The sequence below is a fragment of the Triticum aestivum genome, chromosome 5D (assembly GCF_018294505.1).
Source record: "Triticum aestivum cultivar Chinese Spring chromosome 5D, IWGSC CS RefSeq v2.1, whole genome shotgun sequence".
Lineage (NCBI taxonomy): Eukaryota > Viridiplantae > Streptophyta > Magnoliopsida > Poales > Poaceae > Triticum > Triticum aestivum.
The window spans coordinates 187,240,673-187,257,282 of NC_057808.1; positions in this window are offsets into that span (position 1 = coordinate 187,240,673).

Here is a 16,610-nt window from a genome sequence, read left to right on the forward strand (position 1 = left end):
GGTTGTGCACAAGTGTCGTATCTGCCTATAGAGCAATCGTGCTAGCGTCTCTCTTGAGTTGTGCAACATGAGCGTTCTCCGTGGATTCCACATTTTGTGCTCATTCCTTGGTTGCACGACCCCATTTATCTATCCGTGTGTGTGTTTCCGTGTGCCATTCGTTGCTATTGGTCTACTTGTTTCACTTGCGAATTTGTGAATCTCTTTCAACATTATTGACTCTTGCTAACATTTTGTATCAAATTTTTGTGCCACTATCCTCACCAAGCTCCACCATAAGCCTTATTTGTGTAGGTGTGAGAAACCGACAAGAATTGGTACCAATTGTGTTATTTCCTTGTTACATCATTGAGTGATCGTTGATCCATTTTGAACATCGGTCAAGGTACATTTGGTATAAGTTCTTCTCTTTCTCCCACTCATATTTGCTCGAGTCTTGTGATGGATAGGCAAGGCATTTCATCTCCGGTCTTCGACAACAACGACGGCGTGAACAACTACATCACCAAAGCGTCCATCTTCGATCTACAACGAAAATGCAAGGCACACAATCTACCTTGCGAGAGCGCCTCGACAACCTCGCCATCGACATACACCACTCCGAAGCAAGGAAAAGGGACTACATCGACACCCAGTTGGGCGAACTAAAGGATCAACTACGCGACATGGTGGCCGACTACATGTCTTCTTCCCCTTCATCATCCTCAAGGCGGCGGCGAGCAAGTCGATCATCTTCGGAGCGCAAACAAGATGCAAGCGCAAGTCGTCCACGTTCACATCTCCATGGCGACCATCGCCAACATCGTCATGAAGGGCAAGACACCTCCAAGCATCATGTACACAACGACGACGAACGACATCTACCACGAGCTCAAGTGCAACAATGACACCATCAACATGAAGATGCTCCACAAGCGCAAACGTACAAGTCCAAACTTCATGAGCAAAAGAGAAGAACGCGAGACAAGCACCACCAAGACGGAGCTACAGCTACAACAACCACTTCGGCATCTTCGCAAAGTGCTATGAAGGCATCTTCGCCTTCGGACGTACGGCATCTTCGCCTACTTCCCATGAGTTCGCCTACATCAACATCTTCAACAACAAGGTGACCACCTACGAGCGAGGGCGACACTTCCATCTTCGGAAGCCCCTCAAGGAAGATGGCCGAGCATGGGAAACTCCCTTCGGTCATGGAGACGAGCTACGAGGTGCCACATCATATGGGCCTCCAACAACAAGACGGCGACAAGAAGGTTGAGCATGGGACTATCCCTTCAACCAAGGCGACGATAGGAGTTGAGCATGGAGACAATTGCACCAACATCCCTCCGACACCCACATATCATGAGATGACCCAATTGCCATGTGAGGAGAGCCACCCCACCATGAGTGACATGAGTGACTCCACCATATATGACATTGAGTGCATTTCCTATGAGAGGATGAGTGTGACCACCACTAGCCCCACACATGAGAGCATGCCACACATCCTATGTGAGGTTGAGCGCCATTTGAGTGACTCCACCAACAATATGAGTGAGAGCATCTTTGAGGGAGTGAGTGAGGTAGTTGACACGGCATGTGAGGCCACTATAATTTCTAACGACTCACCCTCTACTCCGAGTGTGTTTTCTTCTTTGGTGCTAGGTCTCCTACATGATGACACGCCTATCCTCGACGAGTCCTTACCTCCAATGGAGACGACGATGGCCATGGTGGACGATGATGAACCCCCCACATGGTACCATCAAGTTGCAACCTCATCTACAACACATGAGCTACGCTCCAAAGGTAACATAGGTGATAGTGCTTCTCTTGTCCCACTAGTGGACTATCTCACCAATGATTGTTTGCATGATGATGACACACCTATTACCATGCTTCATGCTAGTGCGACTTCTTCATGTCATGACTTACCAATTTATGATGAATATGATGATGAGCATGTTGAGTTGCCTAGTTGTGATGCTATGCTCCATAGGATATCATGTAAAAATTCTATTGGTCACTCCATGTTTGACAATCCATTGAACTTGTCATATGCTATGAGTGAGATCTCCCATATTGCTTCATTTCAATCTCAACATAGTAACTATGCATGCCCCATTAAAATACATCCCATTTGCACTTATGGCATAGATGACGAGATGATGGTCATTGGCTTTTGTTTTTCATGTGATGATATTGCCATGCTTCCTTTACATGATTAGCGCAATTCATCTACTATACCATGCCATGATCACATTGTTCCAAATATGCATTGTTTTGGATGTTGATGAGGACATGACTACCTTGGATACGACCAAAAATATTGCATACATGCATATTTGTCAGGTGATTTCTAGTGCAAACTATTCAATAATCTATTTATGTTATCCAGAACAAAAATACTTCACACACTTTTGTGTTTTGTCTAATTGCAGGTGTATGGGACATTTGTACAATCCACATATGAAGATAAGGCAAAAGGAGAAGTTTAGGTTCTGTTCAAAAAGTCCTCTCACGTCACTTTTGGGCCAAGAGAAGATAGAGTCCAAGTCTCTCACGTTCTGGATTCAGATTCGGACTGCACAGACATACCTGACTCAAAACGCCAACAACTTTTTCATACGGACTCCGAATTGGGTGATTCTTTTTTTGTTGGAAACTAGATTTCGTGCTCTTTCCAACCCAATTGGATTCACCTTTAAATTCGTCCGGAGCATTGAGTTATGGTCGAAACAATCTGACGTTGCACCAGAATCCGAGTCAAACTACAAGTCCAAAGGTGTTGCATCACCTCCACTTGGGCCCATGAGCCTTGTACGACCTAGGGTTGGTTTTAGGCTGCCTTGGGACGTCCTCCCACCTCCTTGGCCGCCACCCCTTGCTCCTATATAAGTAGATCCATCTAGTAGTTTTTTGCTGGGGATTTGTTTAGTTAAAAGTTAGCCATTGCAACTTCGTGTACTTCGTTTGTGTCCAACGACCAGACCAAGACCGCTTACGGATCCCCACCACTATCAATACTTCATATATATTCGCAATATTCAGATTGCATTATCATATTCTTGCTCGTTCTTCGATTTCTTGCAGGAATAGACCTTCGTGGTCAGGCTGATCGTGCTTCCGGCATCGTCAGTAACCTCAGGAGATTGGTTTAGCGATTGATAAGGCGCAACGTCGTGCACGTTTGTAGTCGGATCGTCAAAGTCGTCTCCACCAAATTGATAGTTATCATCTCATCGAAAGATCGGGACACCCTCGCCTCTATCAAGTGGTATCAGTTTTCAGGTTGCTCGGTGAGAATTTCCAGTTTCCCCTCGATTAGATTTATTTTCTTACCTATTGTCCAAGAAAAAGCCACAAAAAAGTTAGATCTATTCATCCTTTTGTCCAAGCCAGTCTGAGCCTTTGCAATTTTCTATTCGTTGTTTGCATTATTGAATTATCGGTTGCATCGTCGTGTCGAGTTGCTGGTCTTAGGGTCTAGTTCGTTTAGAGTTTCGAGTTCTGTTCACATTAGTCACGTCGCCGCTGCATCGTTATCCCTTCTGCTGTCCACCACACCATCCATCAAATTCCACCACGTGCTACCCATAGTTCATTGTCACAATCATAGTTGAGGTCGTTCACATCTTCGCTTGATCCAATCTGCATCTTATCTAGTTTGTCTTGGAAAGAGGGAGAGAAAAAAAAAGATAGAGAAAAAAAAAAGAAAAAAAAGTCAGAAAAAAAAGAGAAAGAAAAAAGTGTGAGAAAAAAAAGAGAGAAGAAAAAAAACAAAATTCGGATCGATCTAGACTCAATCTCGTAGTTGAATTCGGATTGGAATCTGTTTTGTGCACTGTTTAGTAAAACAGGCATACCTTCCTTATACGAAGTCCGTTTTGACTCCGCGAGTACTCAAATGAAAGCTAGCGATGAGCCGCATCTAAATAGTTGCAGAGACTAGTTCAATATTTGACACCTCAAAATCGTCTTCTAAATAGGTCTTTTTGCCCTCCGAAGTTCGCGGACGCAGCTTATTCCAGTTTTTCAAGCCAGTTTCAGAATTCTTTCACTCCTCATATCAACTCGGAATTGAGTGATTCTTTTTTGCATTGGAAAGCTTGAGTTAGTAGCATTCTTTGAAAAAATTTATCAGAAAATTGGCACAAACTTTTCAAGAGGAAAGTTGGAGAGAGTTGTTGTATATCCTGCTTGGCAGTTGTTTTTCATCATTATCTTTACTGCCGTTGTGATCTTCACTTATATCTTGCTGTCCAGAGCTACTTAGTATCCTTCATTGATGCTAGTTGTGCTACGCCGTGACCTCATTAGTGTTCTAGGCTCGCGTCTCTAGTCCGGTCTAGCCTAGGACCAGCACAGTACCGTCGTTGAGCGTTTATTCAACATTGCATCTCTGAATTGATTATTGCTAATATTTTGCTACCATATATAGCCAACCCAGCTCCACATATTTCTACACCGTGTATACGTACGTTCCCTGGCAATCGCTTTACTCAATCTTTGGAGTTATTTGACACCGCTGGTTGCCTGTCACCACCTGCTGCTTGGTAAGAACTTGTAAGATATTGATATTTGCTTTACTGTGAGCGCTTTACCACCACATCCTAGTAGTTCATAGGAACATTATTCTTGAATTTTGTTTCTTGTTTCTACTAATCATGACAGGATCTAGAGTCAATTCATGGGGTTTGTCGATCGTGGGAGATGTGCCATCACCTATGCAAATACCACAACCGTCACGAGAGGTGCACAAACATCCAAATGCACATGATCAGGTTAATGTTTCTATACCACCATTTAATGGCCGTTTTAGACCTGCTTTATATATTGAATGGGAGTTTGACCTAAATAATATATTTGCTTCCAATAATTTTGATGTACGTAAAAAAGTTAAGGTTGCGGTTTGTTCTTTCACTGGTTATGCTGTAGTTTGGTGGAGTGAATATTGTCGGTTACACCCTAATGATATACCTACTACTTGGGATGATTTGAAACTTGCCATGCGACATACATTCGTTCCCGCTTATTATACTCGTGACATGATTACAAAGTTGCAACATTTAAAACAAGGTAGTGACACCGTAACGAAATATTATGATACTTTACAAACTACCTTGCTGCATTCCTCTTTAGAAGAAAGTGAAGAAGATTTTATGGATAGATTTTGGGGAGGATTAAATCGTGACATTCAGGAGATACTAATACATGAAGAGTGTTATCCTATGGACCATTTGTTTCATCTTGCTTGCAAAGCTGAACAGGAAATAAAACGACGTGTTGCGCACAAGGAGAACAAGCACGAGATGCACATTCCAAGAGTTGATACGGTTGTCCCTTCAACTACTAAGCATACTATGACAACCACATCCGTTGTTGTGAGGACTACATCACCTCCACCATGTGACACATCATCACCGAGAGTGCCTACCTCATCTGAGTTAATCATAAGAGGTAATGACAAAGGTACTAATCTTCCACTTCCACATGAGTATGATGAATGTCTTGTCAATTTAAGTGCACCATGCGGTGAGCTACCCACTACTTTGATCACACCAGCTACCTTAGAGGACTATGTTGATGATTTGACTTTGCCATGTGATCAAACAATTTTGAGTGAGCCCGTTGAATTAACTATCGATGCAAAAGAATCAAGTGAATCAGGGAATAAATCAGATTTGGATCAAATATGTTTGAAAATAATTGTGCCAATGTTTAATCATTTTGATATGACCTCTCATCTTGGTGATGGTTCATCAATGTTGGGATGGTTTAATGATGAATATTGTCCATCTTTTCATATGAATAAGAGCTTCACTTATATGTGCAAACTGAGTTGCAATACTTTCATGCCTTCTACTTCTTGTGATAATATTTTGGCTTTATATTTTATTAACTATGAAAGTTACTCATGTATACATGTGTCATATGTGCAAAATCCACGGGAAGTAAAAATGGATGACATATACATATACAACATGTACACCTTGTCTCTTTTGTTAGCCACATTTCAGATTAAGCAGCGCCGAGGACGGCTTTGTTTTCAAGAAGGGGAGGATGATGAGGACATGACTACCTTGGATACGACCAAAAATATTGCATACATGCATATTTGTCATGTGATTTCTAGTGCAAACTATTCAATAATCTATTTATGTTATCCAGAACAAAAATACTTCACACACTTTTGTGTTTTGTCTAATTGCAGGTGTATGGGACATTTGTACAATCCACATATGAAGATAAGGCAAAAGGAGAAGTTTAGGTTCTGTTCAAAAAGTCCTCTCACGTCACTTTTGGGCCAAGAGAAGATAGAGTCCAAGTCTCTCACGTTCTGGATTCAGATTCGGACTGCACAGACATACCTGACTCAAAACGCCAACAACTTTTTCATACGGACTCCGAATTGGGTGATTCTTTTTTTGTTGGAAACTAGATTTCGTGCTCTTTCCAACCCAATTGGATTCACCTTTAAATTCGTCCGGAGCATTGAGTTATGGTCGAAACAATCTGACGTTGCACCAGAATCCGAGTCAAACTACAAGTCCAAAGGTGTTGCATCACCTCCACTTGGGCCCATGAGCCTTGTACGACCTAGGGTTGGTTTTAGGCTGCCTTGGGACGTCCTCCCACCTCCTTGGCCGCCACCCCTTGCTCCTATATAAGTAGATCCATCTAGTAGTTTTTTGCTGGGGATTTGTTTAGTTAAAAGTTAGCCATTGCAACTTCGTGTACTTCGTTTGTGTCCAACGACCAGACCAAGACCGCTTACGGATCCCCACCACTATCAATACTTCATATATATTCGCAATATTCAGATTGCATTATCATATTCTTGCTCGTTCTTCGATTTCTTGCAGGAATAGACCTTCGTGGTCAGGTTGATCGTGCTTCCGGCATCGTCAGTAACCTCAGGAGATTGGTTTAGCGATTGATAAGGCGCAACGTCGTGCACGTTTGTAGTCGGATCGTCAAAGTCGTCTCCACCAAATTGATAGTTATCATCTCATCGAAAGATCGGGACACCCTCGCCTCTATCAGATGTTGTCAATATTCTCCATGTGATGTTTCCACTAATGCTCATGAGGAGACCTCCATAGTTTCCTCATACATATTAGGAGATCTTGATGCATTCCATACTTTGCATGATTCCCATAATTGCTTGCACCATATGCATACCATCCATAACAATGCTCTAGACATTTCTTGTGATGCTTTACACAATTTGAGTCTCCATTATACTGTACATAATAACAAACCTCTCATGATGGATGACATGTTTCTATATCACGCATCTCATTTATTTGAGCATTGGATATTTTGTGCTAACCAACACAAGCATGTGCGCATCATGATGGATGATGTGTACATCTACCACGCACACACAAATTTCCCTTTGTCTTTGTTTTGTGTAGGTACTTATGAACACTCGTCAACCTCACAATCCCATGAGTTGACGAAACGAGCTCTTGAGAGCAAAGATGACTTGGGATCCCGTGGATTGTCCTTCCCACCATTCCCTTCGCGCATTCCTTTTACTTGGCTCTCACACGGCTTTGGACTATATATCACTTGTTACGTTATGTCCATTTTCCCGTGTTCACTTTGCATGCTATGCCTCTTTCTATGATTTTGCCATGCAATTGTGACCCTTGCTTGCATCTACCCATGATTCACCATAATGCTACTCCTATGTGTATTTGAATGTTTGGTGGAGATCCTTGTTGCTATTGCCATGTTTATCATGTGCCTCATGCTATTGTTGATTCTTGTGTTGGGAGAGTCATGATGTTCCATTGCTATTTACATAGGACTTCTTGCCAATACATTGATGATATATTGCTCATATCTTGCTTTCATGCTAGTGATATGTCTTGTGCATTATTCATGACCACTATTTGCACACATGACATGCTTGCCATGATTCCTTCTAGTACGTTGCATCTTCGCACTACTAGCTTGCTTGACTTGATCACTATGATTACTTGCTTGGTTGCATCACCCATGTTCCATTACTCGCTTTCTTGGGTTGATGACATCTATGTTCATGCCTCTCACATGATATATCTTGATCATTGTCTTGTGTACATTAGTTGCCTCTCTCATATCCAATTGTATTGAGTGCAACCATACTATGCTTATTGATCTTGGAGACTTTGACACCTTACGTGTGATGCATGCTTGTTCGATTGAGCCTATTGTATTTGGTTGTTCTCGCATCATATGCTTTCATACCATACCACACCTTGTCCTTTCTTATGATAAGAATGATGAGAACACTTGTTTGGTATCTTACCACTCGAATGATATGTGCTACATTTGCACTAACCTCATTTGTTTTTCCGAGTGTTTGTCATGTTCTTTCATTTTGAAGGATTCTCAATGCATTACCATCAAGAGACATATTGGTTATGTGAAGGCATATATGATGTGCAACACCAACATTTTTGACAAACTCATCAAGGTGAACTCATTCCCTTTGAGCCATCCTCAAATACGCATATTGGATGGGTCATTCTTTCATTGTTGTTTCCTTCTTGTTTTCTACATGATACATCTTGTGAACGGAGGACCGACATTGGAGATGGACCCTATGGACCTTCAAGTTGAGGAGTGCTCGGACTTAGTGGATGCACCACCGGACCAACACTTCTACCACGACATCGAGCTATGGTACAACACCACCCATGACAAATTTGCATCTTATGCATGGATTGACACACATTATGGTTGTCTTGTTGCACCTATTCCCATGTCATCCATGGTATATGAGCTTGTGCATTTTCTTAGCAAATTTGTTGTGATCTTTCTTGATGGCATATTCATACATAATGATCACATTGCCTACCATCAATTGCATGATAACATAATCACATTGAGCATCCATTGCCATATTCATGCTATTGATAAACCGTCTCACTATTACATCATTTTGCACCGTGGTTGCATTCATCATATTCACAACACATTTGTGTGCACAATGTATGATTTTTCTCTCATGAACGCTTTGCATATCATTCTCTATCATCTTGATAAGCTTCATGTGTTTTGTCACGAACAATCTTGCCGCACAGACTCATTCTTACATGATGGACACTTTGTGTGCGCTAACCATTGTATTTCCGAGTGTCGTTTGTGTTTGCTCTCTTTGCATGTATACTACTCCGGAGACACCTTGGAGTACTTGGATTGCGCCATGACTTCCACTCCGTCCAATTACAAGTCCGTCCACTTACAAGTCCGTCCACGACAACCGTTTCCATGGTGATGAGGATTTCGATCCGAGGTCGGATCTTTCCCAAGGGAGGGGAGATGATGCGGAGCATCCGACAATCATCCCCATGTACACTCGAGCCTACGCCATTGGACCTAAGGTGAACTTGCTCCTTTCCGAATCTTCCATTTACGCATGCAAGACATGGATGCTACTTCAAGTGCGGACCTTGTTCATACTCAGGTACACCCGAGGAGACCATGGAGAACCCAAGGACCAAGGCCAAGCGTGCGCGGCAGCAAAGGAAGGAGAAGGAAGAAGAGACAGCTGCTACAGGCCCCGGATATCCGGCCCAGCCCGGACATCCAGACCAGCCCGGACATCCGGCCCAGCCCGGACATCCAGACCAGCCCGGACATCCGGCCCGACCCCCGGAAATCCGGTGCCCATCACAGAAGACACCCGAAGCTGAACCAAGTCAGCTCGGACATCCGGCCCCCAGGCCCGGACATCCGGCCCGTCGCGAGCCGCCGGACATCCGGCCCAGCTCCCGGAAATCCGGCGCCCCATCACAGAAGCTGGACCCTGCCAGCCCGGACATCCGGCCCCAGCGCCTTGACATCCGGCGTCTCGGGAAGGCCCGGACATCCGGCCCGTCGCCCGGACATCCGGCCCCCTCTGCCTGCGTGCAGCGCATCTGGACCGAGGCCCATGTACCCCTTCGTCCCTTAGACTATATATACTCCCCCATCTCCTCCTAGTTAGGGTTAGCATTGGTTTAGCTCATTTAGAGATAGAGCTTTGCTCATCCATATCGGATCTACTCCACGAGAGAGACCGCGGCCCCTCTACGGAGAAGATCCACCTTGGATTCGAGACCTCCTCACGGAGAAGACCCCCATCAAGACCTCCTTACGGAGAAGAACCGGTTACCTCTTGTATCGTCCTTTGTTGGATTTGGATCTTGTATCTTACCTTTGTGTTCATCGATCTAGCACATGTGTGATCTATTCTTGTTGGTTGAGTGATTTCTCTCGTGTTCCCCTCGTGTTTCCCTCATGTTCATCACGTTCTTCATAGGGATCCGCTCCTTTCGTGAAAGATCGTCCACCTAGGGTTCCGCCCTACATCAGTCAGTCCGCGGACGAAAGGGTGGAGTGGAAACCCTAGCCCGCAGACGAAATGAGGGATAAACACCACCCTCCCGTTGGGCTTCGGGGTGGGGACGACTTGCCCCTTTGCCGGAAGACGGTAGGCGATTTCTTTTGCCAGATACCCGGCCGCCCGAAGCTCAGTGATGTCCTTCTCCTTGACGGAGGAAGTCATCCACTTGCCTTGCCCTCCAGATCCAGACAAGGTGGAGAGCATTGTTGAGGCGAAAAACATGAGGACTTGGGCGCTGGAGCTCGAGAATGGAAGGACAGAGAGAGAAGGGGTTGGTGAAGAAAGGGAATCCTTATCCCCTTATAAAGGCAGTGAATATCAAACGCCTCCCCACTCGCTTTAAAACTCGCCTATTCCCAAGGGCTGTGTAAACGGCACGGTTGGATTACCCACGCCCATATTGATGAGAATCCCGCAATAAGGGGACACGATTTCTGCTTCGACAAGACGTGCCAATCAAAACCACGTCTCGAAACGTGGAACGGCAGACGAAAACGGTTCGAAATAATGACCGGGCAAGAGGTGATGCCACATTACAAAAAGTTGTCAGCGGATTGGACTCATGAAATATTATACTCTCTGCTGCTGTGTGTGTGGTACTTGTGTTGCAGATCCGGACACGTTCGTTGCGTCCGAGGACTATCCTGGAGTATTCGGAAAGGGGAACCCGCCTTGCAATGTCGAAGACAATCTGCGCGCCGAACACCTCGTCATTGAAGCCTGGTTCAGGGGCTACTGAGGGAGTCCTGGACTAAGGGGTCCTCGGGCGTCCGGCCTGTTGGACATGGGCCGGACTAATGGGCTGTGAAGATACCATGACCGAAGACTTTACCCTTGTCCGGATGGGACTCTCCTTGGCGTGGAAGGCAAGCTTGGCGACCGAATATGAAGATTGCCTTCTCCGTAACCGACTTTGTGTAACCCTAGTCCCCTCCGGTGTCTATATAAACCAGAGGGCTTAGTCCGTAGAGGACAGATACAAATATAGTCAGACAAGCTAGACATCTAGGGTTTTAGCCATTACGATCTCGTGGTAGATCAACTCTTGTAATACTCATATTCATCAAGATCAATCAAGCAGGAAGTAGGGTATTACCTCCATAGAGAGGGCACGAACCTGGGTAAACATTGTGTCCCCTGTCTCCTGTTACCATCGACCTTAGACGCACAGTTCGGGACCCCCTACCCGAGATCCGTCGGTTTTGACACCCACAGGAGGCGCGCCAGAATGCGTCATGAAAAAATGAAATTCTTTCAAGGACTGCCATATAAAGGACCGGTGTTCACTAAAACGGTCAGAACTTGGTCATTCGGAGTCTGTTTCGACCCACAAGTACTAAAATTGCTCGCGACGAACTTGGGAATCTAGAAAATACTTCCGGCTTGCGCAGGAGGCCTGGAGGACCCACAAATTCGGCCCCTAGGCAGGACTTTTTGCCCCTAGAAGTCAAAGAACATCATTTGGCGCTGCTTTTCAGACAAGTTTCTGAACCCATTTGCACTGCTTTGGAAGGAAATCCGAGAGATTATGTTGAGTACAAACATTAGTCCACCTATTAAGGACAAACGTTGCATTCTGAACATGCTCTATGATCCGGGGAATCCCATTTGATTGTAAATTCAAGAAAATAAGGCGACTATAAGCCTTATTCTCCTTGTTTTTGTCGTGTGACATGTCGTAACGTACGTGTGTGACAGCCAATAATAGGAGGGCATTCCTGGCATCGATCAATATATATGTGGAAACAATATCTCCACTATGAAGGACATAAAATTTTGGGGTTGGCGCGCTAGAGCCCATCATGAGAAAATGAAATTCTTTCGCGGGCTGCCATGTAAAGGACCGGTGTTTAGTAAAACGGTCATAACTTGGTCATTCGGAGTCCGTTTCAGACCCACAAGTACTTATAATGCTCGCGACAAGCGTGGGAATCTAAAAAATACTTCTCGCTTGCGCATGAAGCCCGGAGGACCCTCAAATTCGGCCCCTAAGCTGGACTTTTTGCCCCTGAAAGTCAAAGAACATCATTTGCCGCTGCTTTTCAGACAAGTTTCTGAATCCATTGTCACTCCTTTGGAAGGAAATCTGAGAGATTATGGTGGTATAAATATTAGTCCTTTTGGTAAGGACAAACGTTGCATTATGCACATGCTCTATGATCCGGGGAATCCCATTTGGTTGTAAATTAAAGAAAATAAGGCGACTATAAGCCTTATTCTCCTTGTTTTTGCCGTGTGGCATGTCGTAACGTACGTGTGTGACAGCTAATAATAGGAGGGCATTCCTGGCATCAGTCAATATATATGTGGAAACAATATCTCCACTATGGAGGACATAAAGTTTTGGCGCAGCATGCTAGAACGCGTCATGAGAAAATGAAATTCTTTCAAGGTCTGCCATATAAAGGACCGGTGTTCACTAAAACGGTCATAACTTGGTCATTCGGAGTTTGTTTTGGACCCACAAGTACTCGAAATGCTCGCGACGATTGTGGGAATCTAGATAATACTTCCGGCTTGTGCAGGAGGCCCGGAGGACCCTCAAATTCGGCCCCTAGGAAGGACTTTTTCCCCCTGAAAGTCAAAGAACATAATTTGCAGCTGCTTTTCAGACAAGTTTCTGAACCCATTGGCACTCCATTGGAAGGAAATCTGTGAGATTATGGTGAGTACAAACATTAGTCCACCTGGTAATGACAAACGTTGCATTTTGCCCATGTTTTATGACCCGGGGAATCCCGTTTGTTTGTAAATTCAAGAAAATAAGGCGACTATAAGCCTTATTCTCCTTGTTTTTGCCGTGTGGCATGACATAACGTACGTGTGTGACAGCCAATAATAGGAGGCCATTCCTGGCATCGGTCAATATATATGTGGAAACAATATCTACACTATGGAGGACATAAAATTTTGGGGCGGCGAGCCAGAACGCTTCATGAGAAAATGACATTATTTCAAGGACCGGTGTTCACTAAAACGGTCCTAACTTGGTCATCCGGATTCTGTTTCAGACCCGCAAGTACTCAAAATGCTTGCGACGATCATGGGAATCTAGAAAATACTTCCGGCTTGCACAGGAGGCCCGAAGGACCCTCAAATTTGGCCCCTAAGCTGGACTTTTTGCCCCTGAAAGTCAAGGAACATCATTTGCCGCTGCTTTTCAGACAAGTTTCTGAATCCATTGGCACTCCTTTGGAAGGAAATCCGAGATATTATGGTGAGTATAAATATTAGTCTGTGTGGTAACGACAAACATCGCATTCTGCACATGCAAGATCATGGTGATGCATAGCAACGAGAGGGGAGAGTGTTGTCCACGTACCCTCGTAGACCGAAAGCGGAAGCGTTATGACAACGTTGTTGATGTAGTTGTATGTCTTCATGATCGACCGATGCTAGTACCGAATGTACGGCACCTTCGCGATCAGCACACGTTCAGCTCAGTGACATCCCACGAACTCACGATCCTGTAGAGCTTCGTCAGCACGACGGCGTGATGACGGTGATGATGAAGTTACCGGCGCAGGGCTTCGCCTAAGCACTACGACGATATGACCGAGGTCGATTATGGTGGAGGGGGGCACCGCACACGGCTAAGAGATCAATGATCAACTTGTGTGTCCATGGGGTGCCCCCCTCCCCCGTATATAAAGGAGTGGAGGAGGGGGAGGGCCGGCCCTCTACTATGGCGCGCCCTGGGGAGTCCTACTCCCACCGGGAGTAGGAGCCCCCCCTTCCAAGTAGTAGGAGTAGGAGAGAAGGAAGGGGAAGAGAGAAGAGAAGGAAGGAGGGGGGCCGCCCCTCCCCTTAGTCCAATTCGGACTAGGCCTTGGGGGGCCTGCCCTAGGCAGCCCCTCTCTCTATCCCCTAAAGCCTAATAAGGCCCATATACCCCCCGGCGTATTCCCGTAACTCTCCGGTACTCCGATAAATACCCGAACCACTCAAAACCTTTCCGATGTCCGAATATAGCCTTCCAATATATCGATCTTTACGTCTCAAACATTTCGAGACTCCTCGCCATGTCCCCGATCTCATCCGGGGCTCCGAACAACCTTCGGTACATCAAAATACATAAACCCATAATACCGATCGTCACCGAACGTTAAGCGTGCGGACCCTACGGGTTCGAGAACTATGTAGACATGACCGAGACTCATCTCCGGCCACTAACCAAAGCGGAACCTGGATGCTCATATTGGCTCCTACATATTCTACGAAGATCTTTATCGGTCAAACCGCATAACAACATACGTTGTTCCCTTTGTCATCGGTATGTTACTTGCCCGAGATTCGATCGTCGGTATCTCAATACCTAGTTCAATCTCGTTACCGACAAGTCTCTTTACTCGTCCCGTAATGCATCATCTCGCAACTAACTCATTAGTTACATTGCTTGCAAGGCAGTGATGTGCATTACCGAGAGGGCCCAGAGATACTTCTCCGACAATCGGAGTGAAAAATCCTAATCTTGATCTATGCCAGCTCAACAAGTACCATCGGAGACACCTGTAGAGCACCTTTATAATCACCCAGTTACGTTGTGATGTTTGGTAGCACACAAAGTGTTCCTCCAGTATTCGGGAGTTACATAATCTCATAGTCATAGGAACATGTATAAGTCATGAAGAAAGCAATAACAATATACTAAACGATCAAATGCTAAGCTAACAGAATGGGTCAAGTCAATCACATCATTCTCTAATGATGTGATCCCGTTAATCAAATGACAACTCATGTCTATGGCTAGGAAACTTAACCATCTTTGATTCAACGAGCTAGTCAAGTAGAGGCATACTAGTGACACTCTGTTTGTGATAGAGGCAAAGGTGTCCCGTCTTTCGATGAGATGGTGGCTATCGTTTTGGAGGAAGTCGACTTTGACGATCCGACTACGAACGTGCGAGGACGTCGCGCCTTAGCAATCGCTAAACCAACTCCGAGAGGTTATGATGAGGACATCAATACCATTGTTACACCCACAGCCCCTGCTGCTATACATACTGGACCAATTACTAGAGCTCGCGCACGCCAATTAAATTACCAGGTACTTTCGTTTCTTGGTAATGATTCTAATATTCATGAGAATATGATGCTGCCTAAATTGGATACATTTGTTTTGCTTACAAATGAAGGGCCTAGCTTTGAGAAGGATGAACATTGGAGCAAGAACAAGCATGGAGATGATGGCATGCGCATGGGGAACAAGAACGGAGTTACAAGTGATGATTTCAAGACGTTGAAGCCACCATAATGCGTGCATGAAACCTTGGACGAAATATACAAGATGCTACTTCATAACTTTCGTCCAGAGGCTACTCTAGGTGCTGTGTCACCTTATTATTGGGCCAGGCCCATGTAATTTCGAAATACATCAGTATAGGCTGTTTTTAGAGTCCGTATGTGTGGGGAAACAAGAGATAGGGTTGGTTTCGGACCCCTTCCTCAAGGGCCACGAAATCCCCCCCCCCCCTCTTCCTCCATATATACAGCCCTTAGGGCGTCGTTTAGACTTTGGGTTTTGTTTAGATTAAAAGTTCGCCATAGCTGCAACTTCGCGTACTTCGTTTGTGTTCAGCGACCAGACAAAGGCGTCACAGAACTCCACCTTGATCAATAAAGCTTTCATCTTATATTCGCAATATCCAGATTGCAATCTCAGTTTCTTGCTTGTTCTTCGTTTGCTCGCAGGAAACAGACCCTCGTGGTCAGGTTGATCGTGCTCCGGCGTGGTCGATAACCTCTCGGAGTTGGTTTAGCGATTGCTAAGGCGCGACGTCCTCGCACGTTCGTAGTCGGATCGTCAAAGTCGACTTCCACCAAAGCGATATCCATCATCTCATCGGAAGACGGGACACCTTTGCCTCTATCAAGTGGTATCAGATTTCCCGGTTGCTCGGTGAGATTTTACAGTTTTTCATAGTTTTGATCGAGTCTGTTCTTCATACCTACAGTCCACGAAAAAGCCACAAAAAAAATTAGGGTTAGTTCATCATATCCGAACCAATCTGAGCCTTTGCATAATCTTTTTAGGGTTTTTGCTTTGTTGAATTTGCGGTTGCATCGTCGTGTCAAGTTGCTGGTCTTAGAGCCTAGTCTTTTAGAGTTTCGAGTTCTGGTCATAAGTTGTCACGCCGCCGCCGCACCATCATCATCGCCTTGCCATCTACCACCATTGCTTATCCGCCACCGCTTTGCATCCGTATCCATATACCACCACCAATCCGTATCCATATACCAC